Genomic DNA, 22,856 nt, shown 5'->3' with positions numbered 1-22,856 from the left:
CAGTAGCACAGCGCCTGCCTGGCAGGCGTGAGGCCTTGAGTTCGATTCCCAGTACCAAAAGAAAAAAAAAGAAATAAAACTAATAAAGTCCTTTCATTTGTGTAAGTTTGACACATTGTTTTGTCATTAGAAAAACAATCTGTTCTTACAAGATGCACCTTACATTGCGTAAGTACCTGTAAAAATCTATTGATTTCATGGTGTGACATAATGTCTTAGAAGCAATTGTGTTAACATACATTCACACGATCATTTTCTCCATGTAGCTGGGTGTGGTGGTGCACACCTGTAATCCCAGCTCTCTGGAAGCTGATGCAGGAGGATCAGTGTGAATTCGAGACCAACCTGGGCAACAAAGTGAGTTCAAGGCCCGCCTGAACTGCATAGTGAGAACCTGTCTCAAAAAGACGAAAACCAAAAACAAAAACATTTTCTCAATGTGTACATTGAACACCTACAATGTTCAAGGCACTCCGCTAGACAATGAGCACACAAACAGTAGCAAAACAGAAGTGAAGATCGTTCTACTCCTCAGTCATATACCAGGTATGTCCCTCGTTATCACATTTATTGTGGGAGTTAGGAGGGGGAGAAAAATGTCTAAAAGCGTTTTCCCAGAGAAAGACATTAAAATTTTTTCCTATCTCTAGTATATATTTTGGAGGAACCAGTAATAAAGTAATTAACAAATTTATTTAAAAATTATCCATAGCTTTCTCCTAACTAGAAAAATCAGATGCCACAAGCTTACACACTTCATGAATTCTTTTATATGAGAAACACAAAATGTAAATAAACAGTAAGATAGGAGATAGATAACAAGAAGTGGGGAGATCTACATTAAACATGAAGAAGATTAAAAAAATGGAGGGAAGGGACTGGGGATATAGCTCAGTTGCACAGTGCCTGTCTGCCAAGCACAAGGTTCTGAGTTTGATTCCCAGTATCAAAACTTAAAAAAATTAAAAATAAATGAAGAGAAGGGGCAGGGAGGAAGGGTAAGGGGAGCAAAAAACGATTAAGCCATGTTATGCGCATGTACCAACTCATCATAAGGAAGGTAATCATCATATACTACAAACACGTACTAATAAAAACTAGAATAAAAACCCCCGAATTTTGCCTTAGTTCCATTATATCAATTTTACCTAAAAAAATGAAAAATGAATAAGTCTATGAACATAAGGGGCCCAATATATCACTGCATGCATAAGTGCACTGGCATTTGAAAGTTTCTACAGTGTCACAAAACTTAGCAAAATTATGGGAATATAGAAAATATATTTTAATCTACTCCTGAAACTAAATAATAATCTCTTAAATCTGTTCTTCCAATCTTTGAGTAAGAATCTCAAAGTCTTCTGACGATTTAATGACATAATTCATTTAAACATTATTTCAGCCCCAAAACCTGTATGCTTCCTCCAAAGTCATGATTATTAAACGTTTGTTCCTTCTTAGCATGATCCTCCATGTCTACAGTCAATACCATTTATTATAACTACAATGAGTAAACTTAAACTATCATAGGAATGTTTCTAAGCTATTTACTTTTCTAATCCTTTGCCTCACTGAGAAAGTTTACTTCTCTAATTTTGGTTACAGATAGTTGCTATCATTCCTGGTATGCATACTTACAAGAGCTACCTTTGTCCAGTGAGTTTTCTGTTTGCTTGTCTCTCTTTTTAAAGAACTGTTTTGTCCATGGAAACAAGGAATATACCTACTTTTGCACAGTCACTGCACAGAAAAGGGCCTTTGTAAACACTTGCTGAACTTAATAAATTAGTGTGTCCCATAACCTTGTGAGATTTATATTATGGAGGATAATTCACACATATATTACAAGAACATAATACAATTGCATATATTAAATTGTACCTTAGTGTTTGCTATGTATAAACCAAATTGTTCTACTAGAATTTGAACTATTGGAAAGAAATGTTTATATTCTATTCATCCATATTTATCTCAAAGGTCTATATATGTAGAATTTGCCTTACATGGGTCTTTCACTGAAGAAAATTGCTTATATATATATTATATATATATATATATATATATATAGTTATGAAAGCATGGCAAGAAGTTTATATATATATCAAACAGAAGTACGCATTTCATACACTTAGAGCCCACATAACTATCTGAAGATCAATTAAAATGACTATATTAAAAGCCAGTCCTTTCCTATAAATATTAGGGTGAGTGGTACTTTTATACAAATCCATATTAACCCCTGTTTTTTAAATGGAATTTAACTATGCTACACAATTACAATCATTGTAAGTATGAACAATTGCCTAAGAATATGGCTATTTAAGGGTAGGTGAGAGAAAGCAGAAGAGACCAAATGACTTGTAATCGTTTCATTATGTTAACTGAGATGTCATTATTATCCGTTTCAATAGACAAAGACACTACAAGGCATTTTAACAATACAGATGTTTATATTCAGATTTTCCATCGTCTGATAAATTCTCTCTGATAGAAGTTAAAGCTCTCATTCTGCCCTTTCATTTTGTTTCACAATTGTTTCTAGCCAGATCCACATATATTAACATAATTAGGGCCATCACTCAAATTATAGGAGACACAAAGTTTGGGAAATAAATTTTATGCTCATGATAATTTTACAGAAGAAATATCCTCAGTGGTAAGCATTTCTGAATTTTATACTAAAATACTCCCTCTGCAGATTTTTGTTCATCAGCATTTTAAAGACTTAAATGTCTTTTTCCCCAAGCTCGAGTGAAGGGGAAATTGAAATTGTTTTCTACTACCCTCACCTGTGTTTTCTAGAACTTGAGGGTCCTCATACTGATTTCTTTCATTACTGGTCCATCGAATCCACCTCTTGGCTGCCTCTCCACCCAGCTCCTCAATAGATTCCCCTGCTTGTCACCCAGCGCCATTTCTTGCCAACTAATATATCATCTTCCATCTGTCTAAACTCCCATGCTCTCTCTGGCATAGCTCCGTCTCCCTCCCAGCCACCTACCTTGCTGGCCTTCCATCTGCTAGCATGACTAGTATTCTTTCTAACCTATTCCAAACCGAAATCATTGCCAATTTTGTACATAATCTTATCAAAAGTTTATTTCTTAAAGGGCTACTGTAATTGCAAAAATAACTTACAGTGCAGTCTCAGAGTAGAAAGTTAAAAGTCACAACATCCAACACACATTTGATATTTGAATTATTCTACACGTTAAAGTCGATTACGGTTCTCAAATTCCTTTCATAACGGTGCTCTGAAATAAAGGAGGGCACCAGAGAAAGATACCGCTAATGTCTTCCTGTCTCTATTCTTCACAGCCCTACTTTATCTGTGGTCCAGTTCTTGTGAGCTGTCTAGTTAATTGTCCTTGGCTCATTGTTCCAAAGTTTTGCATTCACTGATTAGCAACAGCCTTGCCTTGGTTACCACTTCTCAGGAAGTTCAATGTAGTTTTGTGGGCGAGATGTAGCAGAAATGTTTTTAAATTAGGATATGTGTTATAGCTGTCTGCTGGATAGCAAAGACATTATGTAAACAACACTGGCATTTGGTAGTTATGGATTCAAATTTTTGATACCTAGGTGATATAAATGTAGTTGCTTAACAACAAAAGTCTTGTTTTCATGTTGTAAATATGGCATACTCTAAATTAAAGTAGTCTCAGAAAAAGACTCAGAAATTTAGATCCATGTATCTTATCATAAGATGGAAAACTTCAATTGTGACAGTAGTTAAGCTTGTGTTTATATGAAGTTTCCTCAGAATTTTTCCTTAAATTCAAAATAAATTTCCAGTTTAAAAAAAGTGTAATTACTTTTAAGGTAAAGGACTTGAGTACTGGGACTGTAATGCTTCTATTTATGATGTTTTACTTAAGCAGACTTATTTCATGCTTAATGTAGGTTCTGTTGGGTCTGATAAGGACAACAGAGCTGGCAATGACTGCCACTGAAAAGGCAGCTGGCTGCACTATAGACCCTAAGAGAAGGGGCATACCAGCCAGTGTGTGGAGCTGGTACAAAGAGAGGGACAGAGGGAGGGAGAGGAGCAGGCAGGAGGAGGTGAGGCAAGGCAAGTGTTCTGGGTTGGCTAGTTTGAGTAATTTCAGGAGGTTCTAGAACATAGGAACTCTCGTTAGTTATTTGGTACCTGCTTCAGAAATGATTAGGACAAATGGATAGTGGCTCAGGCTGGAGAGACCAGATGAAGAAGTTAAGAGTTGTCAATGAGGGCTCCAGACGGGTTGGTTGGTATTTGAAAAATAAGCTCTCAAGAGCAAGGTGTTATATTCTGCCACAGCGCCACCCGTCAGGTTAAGAAAAGGAGTTAACCGGTTAACCCTGGGAGGGGCAGGTTAACCCTGGGAGGGGCAGTCTCTCGAGGATCAGTGAGGTCAAACCATCAGAAGACAGGAAGTAAAAGACATGGGTCCTATAATAGTGAATATAGGATTCATAATCATTAAAATGAAACGTTGAGAGATATCTGATTCAGGGACTGGAAACTTCTTTGGCATTCAATGCCTCCAGTGAAATTATTCAATGTCTTTGAGTGCGCAAGACCTGTAAGTCATGTCAGTCCATTATTCTGGCAGCCCCTAATAATATTTACCCATTTTTCTTATGTTCAACTACAGTTATCCAGTTCCCTCCATGTCAGGTTCACTTTGGAACATGTAGTATTCGTCTCCCTTATGCTCGCACAAATAATGTTCTTCCACTTTAAATTTTTGAGTATGGCCCCATTTCTCCTATGATTGTTTACTTGGCTTACCCTATTTTGTGCCTCTTTGCAACCTGTAGTTAACTTATTCAATCCCACTGAAAGGCCCATCAACTTCTCTCGCATCTGTAGAACCAGAGGACTGGGCAAAGCCATAAAGATATTGCACTGACTTGTCTTGTGAGAGAAAACATCTTAAGAAACAAAAATGGAGTGAAAAGTGTGCTTCTGATAAGAGAATGCATGAAGCTATGTATTTAAAGAGACACACCCCTCAGAGTCAACTCCTAAGAGCATAACTCAAAAACAGCCATTTCCTAAAGAGCTCAAGGAACATATTATAAGGAAGAACTAACTTAACCATTTTCTCTAGTGAGGCAGAAAAAAGTTTAAAACTCTTGATATCACTCATTGCTATAGACTCCTACTTGAAAAGTTTTCTCGGAAGTTTGCAAAGCTTAGAACTCATCAAGACTATTTTCTAAAGAACCTTATGAGGAATTTCCTTTTCATGAAAATATTGGTTCTGACGTAATCAGTCTATGTGTATATTTTAGAAAGTGGGTACTTTCTCTCTTCAAATACTTTGAAGTCTCTTAATCTTCCAGAGGTCATCTGTAACCTTCTCACAATCTTAGTTAATAGCATATACAGTTTTCTACTTAGATTTATTATAATCATAATCATCTTTATCTATAAAGATTTATTCCCTATAATAAAATTTATACTTTACCATTTTAAAATACTCTTGTCAACTGATTTCTTACACTGCTAAATCACCTCTAAAATTAATTTTATGGTCAGGCATGGTGGCACATACCTGCAATCCCAACACTTGGAAGGCCGAGGCAGAAAGACTGCTGAAAGGCCAAGGCCAGTGTGGGCTACATAGTGAGTTCAAGACCAGCCTGAACTACATAGCAGAACTTGTCTCTGAAAAAAAATATGAAATGAAATGAAATTAATTTTATGGTAAATTGTAAAACTTTTAGCAAACCATGATAGTTCAGAATTCTTCCACATTCATTTTTAAGAGATATTAATAATGAATATAAACTATGAATTAAGGGTTTTTTTTCAAAAATCTTATATTTGATGTCTGATTGCTATATTTCTCATTATATTTCTCTTTGTTTCTCTTTATGATATTTTTAGCCTCATTTTTCGAGGATGTCTGATATGATTATACCTTGCCAAAGTAATCACAAATTAAATTCATTTTGGTGCTCCACACCACATATCAAGGTTGATATTAAAATCATCCTTCATTTCTTGTTATTTCGCCCAAGTGATAGTCTGTGGAAATTAATTATAACTACAGGGGGAACTGGGAAGGGAGCATAGCTCTTCCACATTACCCTCATATGATCCGGGAATGCTTCTTTATGTGACCAGCAAGTATTTTAAATGAGATGAATCGATGGTTTGGGGAGAGACTAGAAAGAAGATAGAGAAGTTCAGACAAATACCAGCACAGTGCTTCACGGACCCCCTTGTCCACAGAGTCTCCCCATGTCCGTCCATTAATAGGACGGTGTGATCTTGTCATTCAGCACAGGGGCTTTATTCTCCTGCTATTACCTCTGCCAGGTCCAACAAGTAGTTCTGTCATTCTACTTATTACCCAGAATTTAGTATGTGTCATTAGGCAGTAAATATCCTTAAGCCGCTGCCGTCCTCCGCGCACTCTTTCCCTTTTCCCTGCAGATTCCATTTCACCGTCTGTTACTGGCTGTTAATGGGCCACCTTAGACAGGAAGTGTGAGAACCGAGCACCATGACTCAGCACCAGGCGACCACTAGGACATCGTACATAGGCGGCCTCGCCTCCCCTCCCTACGAGAAGACTCCACGTGTGGGCTTCCTCATACACCTGAGCTGGATCAGCTTTGAACACCTAACCGCAGGAAACAACGCTGGGAGTTCTGTGGCCGCACCGACAGGCCGTGCACGGGAGACCCCAGTGACGGGTGGCGCTGTGGCAGAATTGAAGCGCACCTTGAAAGGCTTGAGAGTGGTTTTTCTGTGCTCTCATTTCACTGCTCTACACTTCTTTGTGTTTAAATTAAAAAAAAAAAAAACTGCTTCTCAGATTTTGGGCTAAGATTAAGTGTAGCAGAAAAAGGAGGCTTACTTTTGCAAAACGTAATTGGCTTTCGGTATTATTGGTTTCTGATAGACATTTAACAAACATTTTTAAAACAGGAAACACACTTAAGGAAGTGGAGATAAATACATATCATACATGTTGTATAAAGTATGGACTACAACATATAATATATATGATTTGGGGTTATGATAATATAAATTTACTGGTAAAGACATCCTTCGAGAACTTTACTGTATCTAGACTCTGTTACTCAACATTTTTAAATACTATTTTCTCACCCTAAAGAAACGTTCAGGAACCCATATCATGCGGAACACAATCTGCACACTTAGTATTTGCCATGATATTTAAGCAATCGGCTTTACATTCACAAAAACCTCTGAGCAATATAGTAGCATAGCAATATAGTACCATATTTTCAGGTTTGCAATTTTTGGAAATTTTATTCGGCTCTTATTGTAATGGGCTCTACAATTGTTTAAGCTTAATTCTTCAAAGAGCAAGAGAGAAATAAAACTCCTTTTCTGGTAAATTTCACACTATTCCATTTATCCATTCCTTTTGGAGAAAAGCATTCTTGACAAAAGGGGCAAAAACCCCCCACGAAACCACTGCAGGTTAAAAAAAAAGTCAGACTGTTTTGTTTCTGACAAGGTCTTTCCTCAAGGACATGGTAGTCCAAATTGTTTTAATTCCAGCTGCTCAATTTGTATGCATCACAGCCTTTGAGTGCGAGCACCTCTATGCTCTCCTCTGCCTCCGGGAGAAGGAAACAGCATTTTCGGTTTCTACGATTACCTTCTCCTAGAATTTGAAAATGTTGACATTCAGGTAATAATCTGAGCCAAAGCAATGCCACAGCCCCACTAAAACTTCTCCACCAGGAGGCAACTGTCACTTACTGATTCCGCCCTCTCTCCCTGCTGCCCCTCCCCGGTTTGCAGCATTCCATTAAAGACACACACATCTGGGCACTGGTACATTCTTGAAAAGCTTTTGCATGGAAAATAAAATGCCATTCGGTCTAATAACATCCAACCAATAAAATAAAGTCAGCTCTCCGTTAACATAACAATCGGGAGCCCGGCTGCCGCATTTCAAAACCAAGGTCTGAGTCAACCTTACTGTTAAGAATCACCACTACCCCGACTCAGCAGATTCCAGTTTACAATCACCCACCCCAAATCCTGGGCTTACCTCATGTGTTGAATTGTCTGCTGCTCTGGGTATAATATCTATTGCCAATTGTCCGTTTGAATAAATGCAACGAGATGGTTAGACCTCAGAACGCCTCGCTCCTGCAGCAGAAGGCACTTTCAAAGGACTTCAAGCTGTGACCTCAGAGGTAGGCACACCCGCTCCCATCCTTCAGCCAACCTTCTGGGGAGAACAGGTTCTCTGACTGCAAAGCTGGCTTTCTGCATAGTAACACTTTCAAATGAAGCATTCTGTGCTATGAGCCGGGGAATTTACATCTTCCAAATTCGGCTGGCCCGAGTCAATGCTGCTTCTATGCCTGAAAATATTAAGCATCTCACTGCAGTCACTTAATGCAAGAAACTATCTGAGGCGACTTCACAAACCCTGTCATTCTGTTTGGGGGCTAAAGAATGAGCACGGTATGCATAATTCATGCATTCAAATCTTCCATGCACTTCCTGTAGCCGCTGTTCTATCCAGTAATGGGCTATTGATCATCTCATCACTAAGACAATCGGGGCTCCGTGATTGGTTTATTTCCACAAATAAAATTACAACCTAAATCACAGGCAGAAGCCTCCAACCCTGCAGCAGCCACTCCGGGTAAAACATTCCCAGAAGAGCAGACATTTGCGTACTGCAGAACGTGTAAACCGAACTCTCTCTTGGGCAGAAATGATACAACATCTGCTTCCTTTAAAAATACACTTGCGACAGGTTTGGGCTGAATACTGTATATTATCAGTATGATATACGGAGCTGATATTCACATCATTTCTAGAATACCAACAAGGCTATGCAAATTAAAGAAATAAGGGGAAGAGAGAGTGATATGTGGCTATTCAAAAATAAGAGATTTCTATCTGGGCTCATTCAAATATCCTTTCTTAGAATACTTTCATTTTAAAACATAGTTTTGTTCCAACAATGCAAAAGTCATCATAACTGATTCGTGTGTTCATCAATAAGAACTATTTCTCACCCTAAGCACTTTGACTTTGGGTGTGGCACTGCTGAGCTGGTTCTGAGCTCTCCTTCTGTTAGAGTATAAATGTCTAAGAAAATACCATTGTTTTCACTGGCTGGAAAAAGTAAGCTTTAAAGCAAAATGTACATTTAATTATGTTAATATTCACTGAAGAAAACTACAGGCAGTATTTTAAAATGTCATAATAGCATTTGCAAAAACACCGTAGTGAGATACCCATGTTAAACAGAAAATACATGCATATATAAGTAATGCTTTTCTATTTCTCGAAGTGTATTGGATGTGAAGCTCATTAAATTTCTTCCCACCCAGATAAAATAGACCTTGAAGTCATTAAGGCTTCCTTTTACACACACACACACACACACACACACACACAACCACACCATATATGTCATTACATTTGACCACTTGCAAAACCAGAACGAAATATTTTAAGTTTTATGGCTTGGGTCTAAAGCAAAAGAACAACTGCCAGAGATTCCAGTGTTTTCCTCCTGACATTTACACTGGAGGGAACACATCTTCTTTGGGTAAGGCATGATCACACTGGTTTCTACTCAATAAACCAAAGCTGCTACCAGCCTTCCAGGGTAGTAGACATCTGATGACAATAGAGTTCAGAAAATAGCAGAGCAATATGTCTTTCTTCCAAATGCATATGAAGCGTATTCCCTGTGCATGTAAAGCATGTAAAGACAACCATACCTGATTGATAGAATTTATGCAACAATATTTTAAATGGCAATCTGATAAATTAAACATGCAGTTACTTTGTCTGTAATATATTCCATATTCCTATTATTTTGTTCTGTCCTTCACAGCCTCTAGTTTTATATTCATATATTACTTCTAACCTAGTAAATTTCAATTAAACTACACAGCAGAATTTATTTTGTAATTTTCTCTATTTATCAGGTTAGTATTCTTTATTCTTAAAACAGAAGTTTGAGACAGGCATGTGGGTGCATGCCTATAATCTCAGGACTCTCGGGGTCTGAGGCAGGAAGACTGCAAGTGCAGTCCATGCCTGGGCAACTCGGGCAACTTGGCAAGACTTTGTCTCAAAATTTAAAAAAGGAAAAAAAAAAAAAAAGAAAAGGCTGGGGATGTAGGTCATTATAAGCACCATGACCTCAATTCCCAGTACCACCAAAAATAAATAAATAAATAAATAAATAAATAAATAAATAAATATTGACAAACCTAACTATATTTTTAATATTATAGAATTTTGATCAATTTAGTCACCCACTGAACCAATTTCATAGGAAGACAGAATTTCATTTAAAAATAGAAATCAGAAATTTTCCTGATGTATTAAGTATGAGGATATTAAAGTAGAATTACATAGGAAATCTAAATTATTAACATAACCTACAATAATTACAAAGTTAAGCAACAGAAATTTAAGCTCCCTGAAATGCCATGATTCAACAGTGGCTAAGCAAATGGCGAGGATGAGCATCAGTTTAGTCCATCTCTCCTTCAGTGAATGGGAAGAAAACCAGTATGATTTCTCCTATACAAACATCCATGGCCCATGTCTAAAGTGGAGACTCCAAATTTGCAATTGGAAAAATGTCTACAAATGGGGAGAGATAGGACCATAGTCATCATCATGATCCTCATTATCATCAGCCCAGAATAGACTAAGTTTAGGAACCAACAATATAGAGAAGGCTGTGACAGGAGAATAAAGAAGGTAGCAAACCCCAAAGAAATTAGAAAAGGAACGCAGTAAGTAAGCCTTGAATAAAAATGACTAGAAAAAGTAGACAATTTTATGTCCTGATAAAACAAAGCCTGTGGTTATAGTAAAGAGCCAAATTCCATTTTCCAGAAGTCTGTCAATGCCCGGGAAAAACACTTACCTGATCCTGTCAAATGGATGGAAAACAGAGATGACCACTTTAGCCAAATTTAATATCTGTAGAGCAAGAGGCTTTCTGATATTTCTAATTTATAATGCATGTAAAATACAGACTGATCTCTGTAATGTGAGTAGGGTCAATAAAATAAATCACAATTGGGGAATAAATCAAAGCGCATTTAGTTTGTATAAGGAGTCTGTGTAATGTCTGTCATTGGGAAATGCATAGTTTTTCTTCAATATAAGGGAAAAAACCATGAAAAGTTAGGAAGAGTTTTGTACTAAAGTTCCCACACTTCTGAGTTCAAGGCTTTAAGTGCTGCAAGGACTGCGTCGTTTTCTGATATTCAGTCTTTTTCCTTTTCTCTCTCTGTCCTGCCAGTACCCAAGCTACCTCTTAATCACAACACATCCACTTACTTAAAAGAAATTGTCATACACTTTCTACATATAAGGAATTGTAGTGGATGATAAAAATGAATGTGTACAGGTCAGTGGTTGTTCCAACATGGTCATGTGTTAGTGAGGAAAACAGGTTAATACCCCGACACAAAATGAGAGATACAATCACTACAATATGCAATAAGATACACACAGGAGAAAAATTACAAAATCACATTGAACGGTCCCTATATACTCGGTAACAGCTAGGTGCACGTAAACTCTTACTTTTCTGCCATTCTAGTAAGCACAGTAGTAGAAGAAATATTGGCTTTGCCTTCTCTTTATTCAGTCCTTGAGACCAGTTGTATCATGTAGAAATCAAAGTAAATATATAATTTATGTTATTTTTATGAGCAGTAAATAAATAAGAACACAGTCATTAAAAGCAGTTTTTAATAATCTATACATGAGAGTTTACATCCTACCTTGATTTCCTCCTTTATAAAATAGGGTTTTTAAAAAATCAACCTCCTCATAGATTTTTAAAACTCAAATATTATAAATTCAGTGTCTCTTAACAGAGTTTCTGACAAGCAAGGACTTTAGAAACCTTAACTCATTTCCTCTAGAAACTTATTTTCATGGAAGGCAAAGGGCTCAAGGGAAAAATATTCCCACAGGAAATTCCACCTGTGTTTGTAGGGAGGTACGATGTCACAGGACAGGGCTACAAACTCAGGTCTGAGAGGTCTGGACAGGGCGTTTTGTCAAGTGATACAGGAAAATTATGTAAATTCAAATTTATAAAATTTGATAAGTAAAAGTGATTTTAAAATCACTTTTTAAAAGTACTATTAAATTTTTGAATTTATACATATTTTAAATACTATTTGTTGGATAAACTTGTACAGAGATAGATATATTTAAATAATATAATAAGTGCACTTATGAAGACTAACTAGGCCTAGTAAATAGATATAAGGAATACATTTAACAGATCACTAGTTGTAGTCCACCGGGAATGGCAGGAGCTCAACCAAGGTAGATAAGGGATATGGACATGAGGCGCATATTCCAGAGGTATTTATTTGGGGTTTTTGTCTGTTTGTTTTTCTTCTGGTACCAGGAATTGAACTCATGACCTTGCACTTGCCAGGCAGATGCTTTTGCCGCTGAGTAAAATTCCCAGCCACTCCAGAGATATTTAGACATTTCAAAAGTTAGTTTTATGTAGGATTATGAGATTGGGAAGAGACATAAAAGATTTTCAGGGTTGGGTAATACAGTCTTCTCCTCATCCTGGCCACCAAAACAACAACAACAACAACTAGTATTATGAGAATATGGTGAGATAACTAGAACATTAATATTAGCCATAACAAAGGTGAGATAAAATAGGAAATGAGATGATCAGTTGGTGAAGCGGTGGGCATGTTAAGTTTCCGGGAGATCAATATTGAGGCTGTAGTTCACTGAGCAGGTTCAGGCATGAACAGGAATATTTAAGCTGTGCAAGCTTGATGAAATAAACAAGTTGAAAGTTTATAGCAGCAAGGTGTGGTGGCACACACCTGTAATCCCAGCACTCAGGAGGCTGAGGCAGGCAGATCATTGTGAGTTCAAGATCAGCCTGGACTACAAAGTGAGCTCAAGGTCAGCCTGAACTGCATAGCAAGACCCTGTCTCAAAAAGACAAAAAGAAAGAAAGAAAGAAGGAAATAAGGAAAGGAAGGAAGGAAGGAAGGAAGGAAGGAAGGAAGGAAGGAAGGAAGGAAGGAAGGAAGGAAGGAAGGAAGAAAGAAAGAAAGAAAGAAAGAAAGAAAGAAAGAAAGAAAGAAAGAAAATAGCAAAAAAGAAAATGAAGGATGAAACCCTGAGATTTATATAAGTGAACATACAAAAAAGCCTTTTATGCTTAATTGCTTGATCAGTCTTGCACGCCTATACCTGGTAATCTGAGCAACTACTTTGAAGATAACAACATTGGACATCTTTTTGTGGGGTACTGGGAATCAAACTCAGGACCTTGTGCTTCTCAGGCAGGCGCTTATGCCATTGAGCTATATCCCCAGCCAACAACATGTGATGCAACAACCGTTGTTAATTTCCTATCACCTGTGAAATTCTGTATCATTTTTACTGTTTTTGTCTTTGTATTTTGATTTGTTTTCTCTTTAAAATAAAATTTAAAAAAGAATAATATATATGTATAGACATAGATATATCATAAACTGCAAGGCTAAAACCATACTAAAACTATTTTAGTAAAGGCTGCAAGGCTAAAACAATGCTTACTATTTTAGTAAAATGTAACTTGGTTATCACAAAGCCCTTGTTATTTAAGTAGCATTTATTTCCACTTTTTCAGGGAAAGTTAAACTCAGAGAAAGGTCAAGTAATTTGGTCAAATTACACGACCACTGAAAAGGTGAATTGGATGTTATATTCAGGAGTTCTAAGTTCGCAGCTCAGGCTTAGCTACCATATGAAGCTACTGAACCCTTCCCAGAGTAAAAGAAAGAATTGTTTCTCCTCATTTCTTTGTATTCTTATGTCCCAGATGAATAAAAACTGAGTTTTAATGAAAAGTAAGAACAGTAATCTGACATTAAAAATGGAGGAAAGTTGATCAAACAATTAAGCATTTTTCCTCCAATTTTTAGTAGTCAAATTATTGTGCATACTTTTCTTTTTTTGTTTCGGTACCGGGAATTGAACTCAGGACCTTATGCTTGCCAGGCAGGCGCTGTCCCACTGAGCTATATCCCCAGTCCTGTGCATACTTTTCATAAAAAATATTATTATTCATCTGGGACATAAGAATACAAAGAAATGAGGAAAAAAATTCCTTACATCAATTGATAATTTCCTATCATTTTATTTTGAAATTTGGTATTGCTTTTGTTTTTTATTTCTTATTTTTTAATTCTCATAATAATAAAAAATTGGTGGAAAAATTAGAATATAGAAAAAGTATTTGTTTCCAACCATATATTTTATACATGTACATCTGTATTTAACTATATACATTATATAATTATATCAGGACCAATTTATGAAGATGTTACTGTCTCATTTTGGACATAAGAATAAAGGTTGAAAGAGTTTACATGAATTTCTTAAGAGAATACAAATAAAGAATAAGACAGAATTTGAGTTCCACATGACAAAAGATAATACATATTACAGTGCATCGCATTTTAATACTATTTTGAAAAATTTACTCAGAAAAATAAAATATTGGAACCATCAGTATTAATATAAATAGGGCTTAGAAGCTTTACACTGAGGGGAAAAGTGCAGAGCTCATACATCTTAGTTCTGATCACGTAAAATTTAATAAACAAGAAAAACAGAACAGTATATTTTGTCTGAGACATACATGGATATATGAAAATTATAAATAAAGGTGTGAGAAATAAATAAATATTGAATTCTAGACTGCAACTATCACTCAGAAATGAAGAGCATGGCTGGCGAGAGGGAAGAGAGAAGATATCGGTTACATATGCAGCAGTCATATTTTTAAGCTAAGAGTGGGGTACACTTTTGATTTCATATTTGTATGTAAACTTTTAATGTTAATGACACATTTTAAAGTTAAAATAAGAAATACATATTGTTTTTATAGTTTTTGTGTTGTTTTGTTTTTGTCTTTGTTTTTGTTATTTTGTTTTTGTTCTTTTCTCTTTAAAATTAAAAAAAAAAAGAAATATGGTTCCTTAGGAGCAGTAGGATAAGATTTTCTCTGCCTATTAATTCTAAGAACTGCTAATTTAGACTTTATAAGCAAATTAGAACAGATGAACTCTACATTTAGCAAAAAATACAGTTAGGTAAAGAAAAAGTATGAGAAAGAAATCTTATAAGTCTCTAGAGTTAGAAACCCCTTATTTTACTGTTTACTTCCTTTTCAAAGATGGCGACCATAAGATTAAAAAAAAAACTTCTAATGATAGCTAATTCTATTTAAAATACCTCTTCACTCCTGAAATGCTTCAGCTAAAGAAGAAAAACTAATTCAAATAAATAGGTATCCTAATCTGTCTCAAAAGTTCAAGATAATTGTATATTGTGCATGTAATATGAAAAGATTCCTAGTTTCTATTCAGTGACCTATAATTTTCCCTGAAATTTCAATTAGCTTGCAGGTATCAGTGTACCCAAATGATTTCCCAGGTTTCATGAAAATGACCTAATTTCAATTCAATCTCCATGTAGAATAAGGTAGCAAATAATCTTAATATTTAAAAGTATAATAGAAAATATAATTTAAAGTTTCTCCTTTGTTAAATTATAATAAAAACTTATAATCACCCCTGTTTAATCATACTTACTTAAAATTACTTTAAAAGAAGCAGTTCTTTCTATTTCAGTGACTAAATTCTCTTAAAGGAATGTATGCTTAATTCTTAAGTCAAGAGATGTCAGCAGTGATTTCTGCTGCACGAAAAGCACCAAACAGCTTTGGGTGAAAGGCAGTCTGTCTCTCAAAATATATATTAGAGAATTTTTAAAATTACAACTAATTAATCTACTCAAGTAACACATTTAAATATATGCAAAATTGTGTCATCTAAATACAACTCTATACTCCAGACCATATAGACACCCTTCATGATATTTAGGTGTGTTTTTTTTTGACAAATGTCCACACATTCAATTCTTTTAGGATTCTTGAGGTTTTTAAAAGTATGACTCAATCCATAAGTAATTCATTAAAGGAGGTTTAGTAAGCAACAAAGTCAGCAAGATGGCAGAGTAGAAGATAACAGACTTCTTTCCATGACCAAACAGAAACAAAAACAAGAAAATTAGAATCCTATCCATTTACAAAAATAGTTTCTTTTTTTTAACAATAATAGTCTTGTGAGTACTCAAGAGTCCAACTAAGAAAATACAATAACACAGTGGAAAAAAATAAAGGATAATAAACACACAGGAAGTTATTCTGGGTTGATCAGCCACCTAAGACATCTAGAGAGGTAGGAAGGTGGGTTAGACTGCGTGCAGTCATCTCTGCTATTGCCACATGTGCCCCTTATGCTGGACTCACAGACATTGCCTGGACCCCAGCTCTGTGCTATATCCTGTGTGCCCAGAATCTGAACATTAGGGGCACTACTCATCTGCAATGAGTGTGTCCACAATTATGTGAAGGACCTTGGCTTCACTGCTACTTCGTGAATATCAATACCTCTGCCATCAGAGGCATTGCTACAGCAAGGAAGCCAATACCAAGAACCTCAGTGTTACTAGCACCATTTGAGAGTGCCTACACTACAGACATTACATACACCATTGCACCAGCTGTGTCCTCATAGTGCGAAAGCATCAGTAGCCTTGCACTCTGGACCCTGGCTCCAAGGTTGCTCTGTGTTCATGCACATACACCCCACTGTTATTAACGAGATCATGGCGAAAATCCTACAAATATCCTGGATCCCTGAGCTATGGTTCCTCCACATATGCTATCCTGTAGACCACATTTCTGAGCTACTCCATAGATACCATGTCAAACAGTGCCGCTACCACTGTGAGAATGGCCCTGGCACGCATACTAGCCCACAACTTTCCCCAGACAACAAAAAGAGATCAAGAGAATCTCAGCAGCCTCAGTCAATGAAAACAACCCTCACTACTACTACTGACATGTCTAACAAGGCCTCTGACACCTGTAATTTTAGTCAATTCTCACTTTAGCTGACAGCTGAATGAAGACTATATCTTCATCCAAACTACAAATACATTGCTCACTCCCTTGGCACCTTCATACCTACTGGTAGGGGTACAGCTTTCACCAGCAAAACTGACAAGTAAAGTCTACCAAAAGTAACTGCTTCATCAAATATGCAGACTTCAGTGTAAGGACATAAGAAAGAAGAAAAACCGGGCTGGGGATTTAGCTCAGGGCTGGGGATTTAGCTCAGGGCTGGGGATTTAGCTCAGGGCTGGGGATTTAGCTCAGGGCTGGGGATTTAGCTCAGCGGCAAAAGCGCCAGCCTGGCAAGCGCAAGGTCGTGAGTTCGGTTCCCGGTACCGGAGAAAAAAGCCAAAAAAAAAAGAAAGAAGAAAAACCTAGGGAATATAATGCCACCGAAGGACCACAATAATTTTCCATTATCTAACCTCAAGGAAATGGAAATCTACAAATTGCCTGAGAAACAATTCAAATAATAGTTGCAAGGAATTTCAGTTACCTACAAGAAACAAGTTTTCTGTACAGCTTCATGAGAAAGGAAAACAATACACAAATCAAACACAAATGTCAACAGATAAATAGAATAACAAAAGAACCGAACAGAAATTCTAGAGCTGACAAATACAATGAATGAAATTAAAAGATGTAATGAATATCACCAATAAGAGAAATAAACAGATGAAAACGCCTTTCATTTTTCAGAATTTGATTATGATTTTTTGTTGAAGTGTTTCTTGGATTAAACTGGACTGGTGAGTTTTGAACTTCATGTATCTCTAATTACTTCAGATTTAGAAAATTTTCAGTCCTCGTTTTTTTATTCATATTCTGTCCCTTTCTCTTTCTCTTCTCCTTTAACTTCAATTAGTAGCAGCTGGATTACATCCCATAAATCTTATAGGCTTTCTTTATTCCCTTTTATTTACTTTTTTCTTTTCTCTTCCCTGATAAGACATTTTCAAATGCCCTGGCCATGAGTTCACAATTGAATCAATAATCAACCATCTCCCATTAAAAAGCCATTATCCTGGTGGATTTACTGGTAAACTTAAAAAATGATTAACTATAGGACTTCTGAAATACTCTCAAAAAACTGAAGGAGGGATAATACTTCCAAACATATTTTACTGTGGCAAATTCAACCTGATACCTATAAATATTTCAAGAAAAGAAAATTACAAACCAATATTCCTCAAGAAAATAGGTACAAACTTTTCTGTAGCACAAAAGCACATCAGTGTTTTCAAAGGTGTTTTGTGTTTAGAAAGTATTGAGAAAAATCAAAACTTCAAATACTAGATTGAAGCCACATGTCTTATATTTTCTTCATATGATTTCAAGATATTAATAATTTCAAGATAGTATCATAAAATTCTCTTGATCTCTTTAGTTATTACTAGTTTATGGAATACAAGACAAAAAGTGAGTTGAGCAAAATTGATATCCATGAAAGAATCTAAATGAAAAACAGTAATTTTAGGAGGCCTCAATTATCCTGAAAACAAAACAAGTGTAAGAAAAAAAAATACAAGCCATCAGCTATGATGAACACAGATACAAAAAATCTTCAACAAACTACTAGCAAATTGAATTCAATAGCACTTTAAAACATCACACACCATGATCAACTAGGATCTATCCCTGGGTTGGGAAAAATGCAAATCATTTGCAACACATGCAAATCAATAAATATATTACCAGAAATTAATAGAATGTGGAGCTAAAATATGATTATACCAATAAATGCAAATGATATTGTCAAAGTTCAACATCCATTCATAATTAAAACCTCAATAATGTAGGCACAGAAGGAATTTACCCCAACACAATAAAGACCAGATATAAAAATCCTGCAGTTCACATCATAGCCAGTGAGGAAAACACTAAAACTTTCCCCACTAAGACATGTACAACAAAAGGCAAGGATGATGTTTCTCTCTACTTCTTTTCAACAAAATACTAGAAGTCCCAGTAAGAACAATAGACAAGAAAATACAGAAAATATCTAAATATAGGACATATGTGAATTGGAAAGAAAGAAGTAAAACTCTCTGATATGTAATTATATGTAATACATATAATTACAGCTGGTGCAAAGGTGTATGTAATTATGTAAATTATATAAATAATATATATTTTATATATATATCATATATATATATAATATATATGCCACCAAAAACTGTTGCAACTTATTTTTATAAAGTTGCAAGACAACAGTCAACATACAAAAATTAGGTGCATTTCTATGCAAAAACAATGAACTACCAAAAGGAAAGAAATAAAGTAAATAATCCCATTTATAACAGAACTAAAAATAATAAAGTACTTAGAAATTAATTGAGCCAAATAAGTAAAAAATCCCCACACTGAAAAGTATAAAACATGATGAAAGAAGAGGCACACACAAGCAAAATAGAAAGCTATCTTGTATCCGTGAAATAGAAATAGAAATATTGTCCCACTGTCCATAACTCCCAAAATAATCTACATACAGATTTACTGCTATTCCTATCAAAACCTAGTATCATTTTGTTCCAGAAATTTTTAAAAATCCTAAAATTCTTAGGGCACTATAAAATATTACAAATAGTCGAAACAACATTTTATCAGGCCAGCACTAACAAAATTAAGTGATAAAGAGGCATCACACATCTTCCATTAACATTACATATGGTTAAGCTATAATAATCGAAGCAGAATGGTACTGGTATAAAAATGGACACATAGCCCAATAGAACAGAATAGAAGTTCCAGAAATAACCCATACATATATATAGTTAATTCACCTTCAACAAAGTTGCCAAATATATACACTAGAGATAATGCATTCTGGGGAAATAATAGTCTCTGCAATTAATGTTGTTGGGAAACTGGATGTCCACGTGCGACAACATCAGCTAAAAAGAGAAAGGCAGGGAAGTGGGGGAAGGGAAGGAACCCGGAAAGGGGGAAAATACTTGTAAACAATATATCTAATTATTAGTTAATATCCAAAATATATCAGCAACTTACATAATTCAATAGTCAAGAAACAGCCTGCCCATAAGAACAGAATATCTGAAGAGATGTTATTCCAAAGCAGACATATAAGTTAACAACATGTACTCAACAACAAAAATATACCCAAATCATTAATCATCAAGGCAATTCTAATCAATACCATAATGAAATATCATTTCACACCTTTTAAGATGACCACTAATAAAAGTCAAAAGATAAAACATGTCAGTGAGACACTATACATTCTTGGTAGAAATGTAAATTGGTATAGTCATTATGAAAAAGAATAATTTAAGTTCATCAAAAAATCTAAAACAGGATTGCCATATGATCTAGTAATCCAACTTCTGCATATGTATGCAGGTGAAAAAATCGTTCATTGCAACAATATTCATAGTAGCCAAGATACAAAATCACCCTAAGGATAGATCAATGGATAAAGTATTGAATGGAAACACAATGGCATATCATTCAGACTAAGAAAGAAAAGGAAGTCCTACAATTTTCAATATCACAGATGAACAACTAAAAGAACACAGATGCAGACAAACACTACATGTTCTCACTCATTATCTGAAATTTAAAATGGTAAAACTCATAGCAACAATGTAAAAGGGTAGTTACCAAGGATGGGAGATGAGGGAAATAGGAAGATGTTTGTCAAAAGGTAAAAACTTGTAGATAAAAGATGAGGAAGTTCTAGAGACCTGATGTACAGAATGGAGATTATAGTTAATAACGATGTATTGTATTCTTGAAATTCTACAAGCAAGTGGATCTTAAACATTTTTAACATTTATATAGAAAGAAACAGGAACTATGTGAAGTGATGTTACTTGGCTTGATTATTCATCTTGTAATGTACATATATATTAAAACGTTGCTTTAAAATCCTTGTACACCAGCTATACTTGGAATATATAAAATTCCAGAAAGAATAGCTGTCATCAAGAAATCAACCAATAAAAAATGTTGGTGGGGCTCTGAGGAAAAGAGAACCTTTTCCATCGTTGGTAAGAATATAAATTAGTAAAATCACTGTGGAAAACAGTATGGAGATTCCACAAAAAATGAAAACTAGAAATTCTATTTGACCCAGCGGTGCCCCTTGTAGGTATCTTCCCTAAAGAGTTAAAAGCATCATATCACAGCGACATATGCATACCCACGTTCATAGCAGCACAATTTATAATAGCTAAATTTTAGAAACATCTCAGATGAATGAAACATCAAGAGATGAATGAATAAAGAAAATGTGGTATTTATATATAATGGAGCACTATGCCATAAAAAAGGATAAACTTGTGTCATTTTTAGGTAAATAGATGCCCCTCGAGACCATATTGTTAAGTGAAATAAATCAGACACACAATTTACAATATTGCATTGCTTCTCTTGTGTAAGAAACTGAAAGGGTAAATAAAGAGCAAAATGGAGGACAAAATCAGAAAGTAGGGAGAACATGTTCAAATGGGAAGGGGAACAAGGGAGGCGGGAGAGGGAAGAGAAGGAAAGGAAAATGGATTTTATATTATTTTATTTTTTTTCGGTACCTGGAATCGAACTCGGGACATTGCACTTGCCAGGCAGGCACTTATGCCGCTGAGCTATGTCCCCAGCCCTAAGAGAAAATGGATTTTAAAAAGAGAGAATGGAAGGAAAACATAGAAATAAAGTTTTTGTAAATGGGGAGGGGAAGAAGAGTTGGCGGGGAAGAAAATAAAAAAGGAAGAATTAAAATGTATTATGTATAGGTATAAATTCCCTATAAACACGATCATTATGTATAGCAAAATTGGACTAATAAATTTTTTTTAAATAAAAAGAAGATGTATTGGATGAATGCAGGAATAAATGCCAATAAAAGAAAACAGGTGATAGAGTAATTACAATATTTTGTTTTGGTTTTTTTGTTTTGCTTTCTTTGGTACTGGGAAATCAACTCAAGACCTTGCACTTCCCAGGCAGGCACTGTGCCACTGAGCTATATCCCCAGCACTTCATTACAATATTTTAAATAACACTTTAACAACACAGGTTTCCTTTTTGGGCTTGCAGCTTCATTATCATTTAAAAGGTACTAAGCCTCGTCAATAGATGTATTTAATAAAGTGAGTATATTATGATTATACCACACAAGTATATATTATATACACTGATATGGATCCATATACAAACACTGTAAAGGTTTTAGTGAAGATAATATGACCCACATTAGTGTTCATATAATGTACACATTAGTGTTCATGTAATGTACACATTAGTGTTCATATAATCTAGCCTATGCCATTCCAAAAGGTAAATTATCTTGCGCACACCATAGATTAATTTTACCTGATCTTTTATACAAATATTTAAAACCAATCAATAGATCTGTACAATTCTCCAGATATTAAACTAAATAAAAAATAAATTTGAACAAAATTTCATATTCACATTCTTCCATTCTTATTTGACTACAAGTTTAAAATATAAAATGTAACATACTTTAACATAATTTGGTTTCCTGAGGCAATTTTGTACAAATTGCTTCTATATTTTGGAACACGTTTTATTACTCAGAAAAACTGAGTCCCATAGCAGGATATTAATGTATCAGTATGCTCTTTATAAAATCTTTGTTTTTGTGGAGTTATTGCATAAAGAAATCAATTTTGCTTCTGCATAAATAGTTTTGTCTTGAAACTAGCCACTACAGTTTCCAGAAAAAGATTTTATCATAGATTTTTGTCCTATTAAATTCAAGAGGAAGTCTTAAAAATGTAAGTAATAGTTTATTTCTAAGGACTGGGGTATTGAGATCTTTCTAAACAAATGATACCTTGCTGAGATGAACAAATATTTCAATTAAAAATAGATGTGACTTAAAGTAGG

General features: G+C 35.2%; 1 protein-coding gene across 5 annotated transcripts in view; it reads right to left on the bottom strand.

Moving 5' to 3' along the window:
- Nucleotides 1-22,856, bottom strand: part of Cntn1 (contactin 1) — a 385,843-nt gene that overhangs the window by 241,705 nt on the left and 121,282 nt on the right. Inside the window, exon 1 of one of the 5 annotated variants that reach the window (XM_005406568.2) lies at nt 8,031-8,428. The exons of the other annotated variants lie outside the window; for them this stretch is intronic. The gene's annotated coding sequence lies outside the window, so the exon portion shown is untranslated. Of the gene's footprint in view, nt 1-8,030; nt 8,429-22,856 lie in introns of those variants that run through there. 5 annotated transcript variants of the gene reach the window in all.

This window comes from Chinchilla lanigera, unplaced genomic scaffold (assembly GCF_000276665.1).
Source record: "Chinchilla lanigera isolate Chin_1 unplaced genomic scaffold, ChiLan1.0 scaffold00099, whole genome shotgun sequence".
Taxonomy (NCBI): domain Eukaryota; kingdom Metazoa; phylum Chordata; class Mammalia; order Rodentia; family Chinchillidae; genus Chinchilla; species Chinchilla lanigera.
This window is presented reverse-complemented; position numbering and strand designations above follow the sequence as displayed.